Source organism: Aphelocoma coerulescens, chromosome 4, assembly GCF_041296385.1.
Source record: "Aphelocoma coerulescens isolate FSJ_1873_10779 chromosome 4, UR_Acoe_1.0, whole genome shotgun sequence".
NCBI classification, from domain to species: domain Eukaryota; kingdom Metazoa; phylum Chordata; class Aves; order Passeriformes; family Corvidae; genus Aphelocoma; species Aphelocoma coerulescens.
The window spans coordinates 50,956,542-50,967,970 of NC_091017.1; the positions used below are offsets into that span (position 1 = coordinate 50,956,542).

Below are 11,429 nucleotides of genomic sequence, written 5' to 3' on the forward strand. Positions count from 1 at the left end.
TGTATCGTGACTGAGTGGGCAAAAAAAAAAACCAAACAAAACGTTCATTCTATCTGAAATGAATGGAATATCTGGAATGAAAGAAAAAACAGAAATTGGATGCTGCCTTAGAAAAAGAACTTCTTAATCTCATTCTGCACTAACACCTTCCATGATAACAGTGGAATTTTTAATTATCATCATGATTTTGCTTCAGTTTTATTTGCCCTTCAGCATCTTCACAGACTTTTTTGGTAGGGCCTGATCCTAACTCCAGGAGCCAAATAGTAGAACTGCAAGATAGTATCTCCACTGCAGGAGAAACAGCAGCGTCTTCTCAAAGCAGCTAAAGCAGGAATACAGGCAAGCACAGGTAATACTAATGACACTAACACTGATTGCTTTGGAGGGAAGCTCACACACTTTATAAAAGTTCGGAATACCCTTTTCTTTTCTATAACCTCTAATATGCAGGCATGATCCTGACCAGAAGACCACCAGGGAGCAGTGACCCCCACAGAAGGGACGCAGGGCAGCTCCACCAGCCCCGTGCTGCATGCCCAGCCTGGCCTTCAAGGCCAAGTTGTGCAGCGCATCCCCTTGGCTGCAGGATAAACCCAACCAGCTCACTGCAACCAGCAGCTCCCGCTCCGTACCACTGACTCCACCTGCATGTCCTTCCCCTGATCTAAAAGTGCAGCAAGCAGTTCTATAGTGAACATCCCTCCTTTTACACAATACAAATTATGAATCAATGAATCAAGCTATTTACTCGTAAGAAATTTTTGGAATGCAGAAAAGCACACTGCACCACTTTTACAACAGAAGTACAAAGAGGATAATTTATCTCAGAGGATGATCATAAAGAGATGCAGCTTGATAGCAAGGAATATATTAGAGAATATGTATATTTTATTAGGGAATATACTAGAAAATACTAGAGAGTATATAAACAGATACCAACATAACTTGTTCTTTAAATACCAAGTCAGAATATAGAACACATGTCCAAATCATTACTTTTTCTTTTGCTATATATTATTTTTAAAACAATCAGCCTGTACTTTTTCTGTAGTGTGAATACATAAGAACTCAGAAAAAATTTATAAGATTTGCAACATAACTGTTAGCCAACAATTTTCAGCTGAAGGAAAACATACTGATAAACATTAAAAATGCTGACTTACTTGCTTTTTGCACACTTTCTTAGTGTTTCTTTATTTAAAAAAAACCCCTTCTTTAATTGAAGTCTTTTTAGCACTTCCTTTGCTATTATTTTGGTTTTTGTCCATTATTCAGTTACAATCCTGCACTAAGAGCTCCTGCACTTTCTATTTAAATTTAGTAATTCATGCTGCAAGTGCATTGCTCTTTGAGTAATTACAATTTATATTAATAGGAGCACTTATTCCAGTGAATATTTAGCTATTTTATAAATCTGTAGATTATATGCAACTCTCCTACGAAGCAACAATGGCTGAAGGAAAGAGTCTGATCAGTCTAAGGTTTCTCTTCCTGAAGGAAAGACAAATATGACTCATGTCATATCTGGAGCTAAGCTACTTTTTAAAACTGGAATAAATCGAAGTAAGACCTTCTTGATCACATTTTTAAGTTTGTTGCCTTGCACACGTAGAAACATTCAGCCATACTTCAGAATGTACAACCACATATCATCACATATGGGAAAAGAAAAAATACGATGAACATGAAAACAGGGAAATGAGTGACTCCACTTACTAGTGTTTCCAGGATAGTCAGTTCCACAGTTCCAAAGTATAATTGCCAGACTTACCAAACCCCAGAAATGCAGCAGCATTATTGCAATTCCTTAGAAACTTAAGTCAGGCCACAACACAGATAACACGTTGTGCTTAAAATTCACAGCTTAGAGGCCTCTTAACTGTAGGATCCAATTACCATTCTGTTAAAAAAAAAAAAAAAAGAAAGAGGAGCAGGGCTTGCAGTATTCTCTTAAATCACAGCCAGGATAACAGAAGGAAATGAGAAAACAAGCCCCTCCTATACAGCAACCAATTGTTGCTGTGTTTCCCCATTAAACAAAAAAGATTCACATCAACACAGGGCAGAAAAGTGATCCTACCCAGCAAGAGAGAGGGCTATTGAAAACAAAGACGATCCTGCCCTATTCCTGTTAAAAGTCATGCCACAATGAAGCAAATTCTGTTGTCCATAGGAACAGAAATGATATGCAAGAATTATCCCAAGAAACTGGGCACTTAACAGGGAGTGACGGATCCTCATCTCTAATTCATGCTCCCAAGACAATTTAAACTCATGCAGTCACTCTTTAAGACATATTACTTAAGGGAGGTGATGGGTTTGAACACTCTCAGACGGAAACAAACTACATCTTCCAACTCTTGTATCAATAATCTAACAGAGAGATTGTTAAATAAAAGGGTATTCCATCTCTTCATCCTTCATGTTCAAAGCAAGCAACTAAAACAGATTAAGAATCTCACAATGCGAACCTGTGCCTGGTGTGGCCGGAGTACACTGATGAAACAGCGCCCTTCAACTTTTCAGCTGAGGACTGTAAATGGCTTAATGTGAAATAAGTGCCTAAACTGCTCTAGCTGCTGCACACTGAATGTGCACAGAAGTAAAATCCAAGACACTCTAAAGATACAAATTAGAAGCAAGGAAGAACCTTGTGATTTTAGGCACTCCTGGTTACGCAGCAGCTGTGTGAGCTGTGATTGCATTTTTGTGACTTAGGCACATGAAATCTCCATAAACCCTGCTTTAGGTATTTAAGTCCTTTATTGGATCAAGCCAATAAACTCTCTGTCTTTACCTCCCTAAGTATTTTAGATTCTATTATGTTTTGCCTCTATTTTTATTTTTAATGAGATCTTTATCTTTCTAACATGTAGTTAACTATTTATCCCATCTGTGGTCATTTTTTCTCAGTGCATACATAATTACTAAGTGTAATTTAATAACTTACTATGGGCCTTTTTTTTCAAAAGTACTGAGAACCCAAATTTTTTCAAAGGGAATTAAGATCCCTTGGAAAATCCACACTGCAGCATTGTACAGAAATGCTAGAGACAGTGGTAGCAGTCTAGTTTTGCTCAGCTCAAATTAACTTTTGAGACTAAGCTGCAAATGCACCTTTGTGGTCACTCATAACTACAAATTGAACAATTGAAAAAAACTGAAAAATTGAAGTTAGCCAACTTCTGCCTAACACTGTGTTGCACAAACAAGGGTTAGTGTTTGTTTAACTGCAGTGATGCTGAGCATTTTTCCATTTAAAAATCTCTTTGCTGGAACAATCTCACTAAAGCCCCAAAAGTCTACTAAGCAACACAGAACAAACTGAAACAAAACAAAACCAAGTTGGTTTTGAGCATTATTTCTTAGCCAGGGCTGAAGTGACTCAAACACCAAGCATCAATTTTAATGACTTTTAACTACTTTAGGACAAAATAAATGCCATAAAGCTGAGGCAAAATATTTTCATTCATGGATGAAAAAGTAAAAAAGTTTTTATAACCAGATATGCTTTCAGAAGTTGGAAATTACCGTGGATTCTCAAGAAAAACTTGATTTTCACTAACATGTATATATCATTATTAATTTTGCATATCATGTTTTATGTGAGGAGGGCTGGAAGCCAGGACTCCAAGGTCCTGGTTGCTGATTCAATAGGAATTTGGAAGTTTTTTAACTGCAGCTACAGACACATGGCAGGAGGCTATTGCTATGGAGCCAGGAGCTGACCTTTGACAAGAAATAGATTTCCCAAAATCAGTTTCTTGTTCCACAACAGGGGTTTTACCAGATTAGAGGCATGTGGGTACTAGTCCCATGGTAGAGCTATTCTGGAAATACACAGAAATCACCAGGGCTATCTTCTTGGATATTTGGAAAAGGCTTCTGATGAAAACTTATCCATGATTTGTCAGATTATCTGAACAAATAGTCTTCTACAAAGCATTGCCTTCCTGATTGATGGGTAACTCTTTATTTTTTTTTAATTTGAGAAAATGTTTCAGCAGAAAATTTCAACTAACTGTAACAGAAACTGCAAATTCATTTCATATATGCTACCTTGGTCACCAACTGGCATGGTAAATAAGTAACAATTTATAAGGTGAAGCAATCTGAAGCCATTCCCCAACAGCTGACACATGGAAGGCATGACTATGCATGAGCCATTTGCAGGTTGTTATGTTGCACATTTTCCTTCTCAAAAAAATTACAAAAATTATTAGAGAGATGTCAAATGTCTCAGAGCATTTGGCACGGCCATTTTCGCAGGGCTGTTTATATTGGGGTTTTGCCGGTTTCTTGTGTATGGATTTTTAAAAAACCATAAAATGGTATTGAACAAAAATTTTATCAGTAGTAATAAGGTGATTTCCCATGAGAGGATTCAACTTAAGCTCAACTGGTCTTCTCCCATTTAGACCCATCACCACAGGTGCAGCAAGGCCTGTTCCATCCTTCACTGGATCTACCTGAAGTGCAACGTACCCAATTCAGCTAAAGCAGTGAGAATGGCAGGACAGAGATTTAGGAGTGAAAAGCAAAAGGTAACGGTCTAAATAGTCACAGTCTCTGGGAAGTACCCAACTCCAGGCAGGGCAACAGCCATGAGTACTTCCTCTCTGGAGTGCTACCAGAGAAAGCTCAAGGTGGCTAAACTTGGATTTTGCTGCTTTCTCTTCCCACCCCATTTTTGCCACCACAGAAGTAGTGGCTAACATGCCTCTCTCTATGGCTACAAGAGGTGGGCATGGGTATTTGGCTGCACTGACAGCAGCTACCTTCTCTGTCAGTCCTGCTGGTGTGTTGGGTATCCTAACCTGGGCAAAGGGCTAGGTAGATGCCTTATTCCTTCTGTCTTTCAACAAAAGAGGTTCCTTCTCCTTCCCCCACTCTTCTCTAAAGTCTTCTTCCCTAAGTGAGTTTGTACTTTTTCTGAGGGCCTGGGGGACATTTTGATTGTGGTCCTCATGACTATGCAACAGTTCCTTCATCACCTTGCTGAGATGAGACACCTGAACCATTCACCGTGTAACAACAACTGAGCCCAAGGGATAAACTCGATAATTGAAAAGTTTAGGTAGCAGTTTGTCAATTATTCTTCTATTTACCAGCTTGTTTCCTACTGATTAACTGTCTTCTGTGCTTCAGACTGAATCCAGTCCCTTGCTGTAACAGCCTAGCATGTCAGGTAATCCCCATCCTGGCATTAACAAGCACTGTTTGACTGTGTAAATCCTCCCACTGTTTCTCAGAAACCATCCCATAATCTCACTTCAGATTCTCAGTATTCTCCTAAATCTACATTTATTTTAGTCATTTACTTCATCTTTTTTCTTATGTGTAACTTGCTATCTGTCCTCATAGATCACTTACATAGGGCAATCCTGTCCCCTCTCCATCCTCATTTTTGTAAGGCAGTGGAGGAGCAAGCATTTCTCCAATTCTTGTTGTATGGTAGATCTGTTCCAAATTATCCTTTTCTCCTTTCAGCTAGTTATGCTTCCTCTTTTTTTGCAAATAACCTGACCAGAACTGTGTGTTGTGTGTTTACTGACTGTTCACCAGTCACGTATAGCACAATGAATAATTCCTTATCTCAACAGTAAAAAAAAAAAATCTATGTTTATATCAGGTTTTTAGAGCTTCCTGTTCTTTCTCATCTTCTTTCATTTCCCATTAATAAACTCTCAGGATCTAGCAATAATTTTTCTCAATAGATGTACATAGTTTGACACTTGCATGACTACAATTTTTCCATTTCTACTATCCCAGTAGTCACGCAGGTCGGTTTCTTTGTGTCTGACATTTTTCTCCTCAGTTTATAGACAGCACTTTCTTACTTGCTGCCAAACCAAAAGATCGATTTCCTGCTTTTTTGTGCCAGGGTCACTGATGAAAATATCAAGTAAAATTAGTACCAAAGCTGATCCTCAAAAAATGCATATGAAGTGTGTTTCCAGACAGGAAGCTCTTCCTATCTCATGATCCATTTCCATAGGCCTTTTAACAGAATCTTTTGAACCTGACAACTTTTTAGCAATTCCATTTTACTCTGTAAAAATTCTCCATGTGGCTCATTATATAATCCGCTTTATTCAAGTCCAAAGAGACGAGAGCCTGAGCACTGCCTGTCTGCAGAATGTAATTTCCATTACAAGAACAAAAGCAGACTGAGTTAGGTTGGCTTTAGTCTATCTTAGGTAAATTCAAGGGTTATGGTATTCATGTTAGCTTCATGCCTCTTATTAGTTTTTCACTTGAAAATGTGTTCTACGTACCTAACCTACTACTGAGGTCAGCTTAATTGTCTATACTTGGTGAATTCCTTTTTCTTCCTTCTCGTAAGCAATACTGTGCTTGCTGATCTATAGCCAGTGTCCCAGATTTTTGAACATCTGATGGCCATGGCTGTCAGTTCTGCCACATTTGGAAACTTAGTCAGCTCAGCCTCCCCTAGCTGAGATTTTCCTATATCTTAAAATAAAATCTGTTCTAAACTTTCATTCCCTTTATACATTCTACCTTTAACCCCAGAGGTCATATCTTTGTCATCCATATTTTTAAGACAAGTGCTGCTATCATCATCATCATCATCATCATCAAAGTGAGAGAATCTCATTCAGACAAATCTCAAGTGTCATTGAATCTATTGAAAACAAGTAGTCTCTGATTGGAGAAAAAAAAACATCAGTCCGTAACATCGGTATGTTAAGACTGAAAACAGTTGTTTTTGGAGATGACCAGAGACTTCCCAGCACCACAGGCAAACTAGCATTCTAGCAGGTAAAAAAGGTAACTGGGAAGGAGGAATGGGGACCAGCATCTCCTGGGTTCTGGGCATCATTACCCCAAGTCCAAAATCACCCAGTAGGAGCGAGGGCTCCTCAGGCCTCTCTTGACAAAGCGGGCAGACACCTCCAAAACTGTAATTGAATCAAAGATGAGGACATAGAACCAGAGAATCATTTAAGTTGGAAAAGACTTTTGAGATCAAGTCCAACTGTTAACCCAGCACTGCCAAGGCCACCACTAAACCACGTCCCTAACTGGCACATCTACATGTCTTTTAGATCCCTCCAGGGATGGTGACTCCACCACTGCCCGGGGAAGCCTGTTCCAATGCTTAACCACCCTTTCAGTGAAGGTTTTCCTTATAGCCAATTTATACCTCCTCTCGGGCACCTTGAGGCCATTTTCTCGTCCTATTGCTTGTTTCTTGGAGAAGAGACCAACCCCTCCCCCCAGGGCACTGATCAAGATACAAAACCAAACTTGTCCCAGTACTGAGCCCTGGGGAACCCCACTAGGGACTGGCTGCCAAGTGGATGTCACTCCATTCACCACCACTCTCTGGGCCCGGCCATGCAGACAGTTTTTCACCCAAGGAACAGTGCACCCGTCCAAGCCATGAGCAGCAGTTTTGCCAGAACAATGCTGTGGGAAACAGTGTCAAAGGCTTTACTAAAGACTAGGCAGACCAGATCCACAGTCTTTCCCTTATCCACTGGCAATTGCCACATTGTTATGCTATGAAGCAGAACTCAGATTTCATGTTGAACTGAAGGGAAATCCCAACAAGCACTTGACTGTTAATTAGTGATTTATTTAGACAGCTGAAAACTGGTTTTGCGCTGCAGAAGTCATTGCATTAAATACATTTCATAAAAATGCTAAAATTCTTGTCTTTGCCAAAAGAAAAAATCTTAAATAAATCTTGTTTATTTAAAATTATTTTTGTTTTGGAAAGACTAGTCTTTGGGATGAACTCTAGTACCTTCAGCTGCTCCTCATAGGACTTATGTTCCAGGCCCTTCACCAGCTCTGCTGTCCTTCTCTGGACTTGCTCCAACACCTCAATGTCCTTCTTGTACTGAGGGGCCCAGAACTGGACATAGGACTTGAGGTGTGGCCTTACCAGTGCCGAGTACAGGGGGAAAGTCCCTGCCCTCGTCCTACTGGCCACATTACTGCTGACAGTCTAGCCCTGTTCAGCTCATCTTAACTAACTTTTGAGACCAAGCTGCAAATGCAGCTTTGTGACCACTCGTAACTAAAAAAAATTACTCAAAACCAACTTCTGCCCACCACTGCATTGCACAAACAAGGATTAGTGTCTGTTTTACTGCAGTGATGCTGAGTACTTTTCCATTTAAAAATATCTCTGCCAGAACTATCTCATCAAAGCCCCAAAAGTCTACTAAACAACAAAGAATAACTAAAACAAAAGAAACCCAAGTTGGTTCTGAGCATTACTTCTTATCCAGGGTTGAAGGAACTCAGATATAATCAGCTAAGGTTCAAAAACCATTCCAGAATTTTAAATATGGCTTGATATTTCCTTTTTTGGTTGGGTTTTCTTTTCCTCTAGAAGAAAAGATATTTAAGAGTTTCTTGGTAGAATGAATAGTTTTCAGGAATATTATGCTTTTCTTTTTTTAAGTATGACTCTTATTTGCCTAATCTAATCTTTCTCCAATTCATTTTATTTTGCCTTTGCTAAAGATATCTTTGCAAAAGTTACAATAGCTGGGTAACTGGCATATCCTTTTAAGAAAAAGAGGAGATACAGCCAGAAAGCCATTACTTCTCTTAGAATACAACTACATCCTTTGAGTTGACTACTTTTTCTTGGGATAGATGCCAAGGACCCGTAAAAACAGGGCTTGGCTCCAGATTTCCAGTATGTAGGTATTAATTTTTAGGTCCACTGCCTGTTCCCTTAGCCTGAGTTGGTCTTGCTTTACTTTGTTTATACTGCTGTTGATTTCTGAAGACCTAAATCAGAATCAGAATTATTGTGCTTAATTTACCTATAGTGGGGTCAAATACAACCTAAACCACTGTTTTATTGTCATCTCATGTCCAATTGGGTTATACATTATACTCATACAAGGAATTGCTTGGAAAAACATCCAATCAATACCTTAAAAAGCATAAGAAAGGAATTACTTCTAGCTCACTGTACTGAAGGCACAGTGCTTTGCAGGTACCTTTCTGAATGAGAACAACCAACTTCCATTAACCAGCAGTGCAATATTGCTCTACAGCAGAAAAGGAAACGACAGTCCCTGAAGTCTTTCCTAGAATGGCCCACATGAACTGTGCAATGGCAAAGCTTTGTTATTTTAAAATATCATTTATCTGACCCTACAAGCGGGAGAAAAAAAAAAAATTTTGAGCGTGCTATTTTAATGGAGTGGTGGTGGAGCCGTGTGTTATCTAATCTTGAAAATGTCTTTTTTTCCTCTCTTACATAACTATCACATCCTGATGGTAACAGAGTGAAAAACTTGAAAATTCAGGGTATTTTTCTTGTTTAGTTAAATACGCCAAAGGTGAAATAATACGCCAAAACCAAAGCTCACAGAATCAACAGTAGTTCAAAGATACAAGAATGTCAACACTGGGTAATACCAAGGTCCAACTAGGCTCAGGACTATTTCCAAGAAGGATAAAAAATAATGTCTAGAGAATAAGGACGAGGTGAATATATAGTCTAGATTTCTTGCAAATAATCTCCCAGATTCCAGACATTTCTACAACTGGTGGGAGCAATATAAAATGTCAGGCTCCCTACCCATCTATTCATCCATCCTACTCCAAATCCCTTCTTTCACTGTTTCAGTTTTGAAGAGAAAAATGATGGGAAAAACCTCAACTCTTCTGCTCCAAGACCCTAAGGCTGGCAAAGCCATGAGTATTTTGTTCCTTTACACTGGAAATTATGAAAAATGGCTGATTGCATTGATTGCACTCATGACTGCTTGAATTAGTATAAACATTAATGTATGAACTTTTATAGGAATCATTGGAAGTGGGAATGGTGGAAACAAGTTTTCATATCTACTGTTTCAAATTGTTCCATCAGAGGACAGCCTTACTATCCTAATTCCAATCCCACAAGCCCCTGGGCTTTGTCATGTTTTATTTTATTTCTGTATTTCCATGAGTAATCTAATCTGAAGTGCAAAATAAACTACTGCTCTCTTTAACAGTACTTCTTTCAAAGTTTTACTTGTGTCCAAATTGGCTAAGTCCAATACTTTGTGAGGGGTCAGCTCATGCTTGACATGACCACACCAGAATCCATAATCCATTAAAACCATTCATAATAAACCAAAGCAATTTACAACATCCCATGACGAATCAAGCTCACACTACAGATTTTACTTTGATCCTTAAGACTGTCATTTCTTAGCTCACTCAATTTTTAATTAATTACTGTAAGAGACTATCTTTCCTATCCATGTTTAAAATATACCCATGGTCCCATCACACTTCAATTACCATAACATCTTTTTTCTTTGACTTTAAGAACTTGAAAGACACTGTGGAGGCAAAGGATGCAGCTTGGAGTTGCTGAGTTCACAGAAAACACCTGGACATAAATCCAGATGTAGTGGTTCTTTCCAGTCACGCCATCTTTGCCCATAGCTCTCTCAACAACCCTTAGCATCACACTCCAGCCTGCCATACACAGAATACGGCTGAGAATAAATATAGCTTTGTTCCCTTCGTAAGGCCATTTATTAATCTTCCTGATGTGCAAGCTTTGCTTGGAAGGTTTTAAAGGTACTGCTACATTTATCTGAAACGTCTAGATTTACGATAGCCTTCTAACATAAGGGAAAAAAAAAAAAGGCATTGTAACAATGACAAATACATAGCACTTATGCAATAGGCTTCAAGCTTTCATTAGAGGCTGGCATACACCTGGAAAGCCTAAGCATGTCTCCACTGTGACTACTTTAGGCAAAACAGATCAGGTGCTTGCCCGCAGAGCTCGCCTGTGTTCCAGAGCGGCGGGGAGCGCGGCTCGCTGCCCGCTGGGCTGTGACGGCACGGCGGGCGCGCAGCGAGCGCGTCCGACCCGTCCTGCGACGGCTGGGAGCACTCGGGAAGAGAAGGGGGGAAACAAACCCTAAGGACAAAGAGCTTTTCCTTAACCTTGTAACTTTTATCTTATCGTGTCCTCCGTTAAAAGATTAATACAGAAGGAAAAGGGGCCAGCCGAAGCGGCCCAAGACAAGTGCGGGTAGCAGCCGCAAGGGAAGGCGGCAGGCACCCGTCGAGTGGCGCCTCCGGGGCCACGGCAGCTACAGATCCCCGTTCCCCGCTGGAGAACCCTCTCCCCGCGCCGGCGGCTCTATCCCTCTATCTCTGCCTCCCCACCAGCCCTGCTAACGCCCGACCCTCACCACGGCAGCCGCTCCCAGGAGTCAACCCGGAGCCCGTAGGGCTGTCCCTCTTCCCCGACCAGCCACCCCCGGCCCGGCCGGGGCGCTTCCCCGTCCCCAGCGCCGGGCGGGCTGCGGGGGGTGCCGGGGGACCGACGCCCCTCTGGACGGGCGTTCCCGCACGGGCCCGCCCCGCCCCGCCCCATGCCCCCCACGTGACGCCGCGCCGTTGGCGGCGCGAGCGTGGAG

At 40.7% G+C, this 11,429-nt stretch overlaps 1 protein-coding gene across 5 annotated transcripts in view; it reads right to left on the reverse strand.

Annotated features, from left to right (window-relative positions):
- The window catches only part of TRMT9B (tRNA methyltransferase 9B (putative)), a 120,317-nt gene extending 108,983 nt beyond the window's left edge, over positions 1–11,334 (reverse strand). For 4 of the 5 annotated variants that reach the window (XM_069014044.1, XM_069014041.1, XM_069014043.1 and 1 more), the window contains exons 1-2: positions 11,202–11,334; positions 1,775–1,903 (exon numbers count right to left, since the gene is read on the reverse strand). The gene's annotated coding sequence lies outside the window, so the exon portion shown is untranslated. Of the gene's footprint in view, positions 1–1,719; positions 1,739–1,774; positions 1,904–11,201 lie in introns of those variants that run through there. The other variant, XM_069014048.1, reaches the window with a different exon arrangement.
- Between the last annotated feature and the right edge of the window lie 95 nt (positions 11,335–11,429).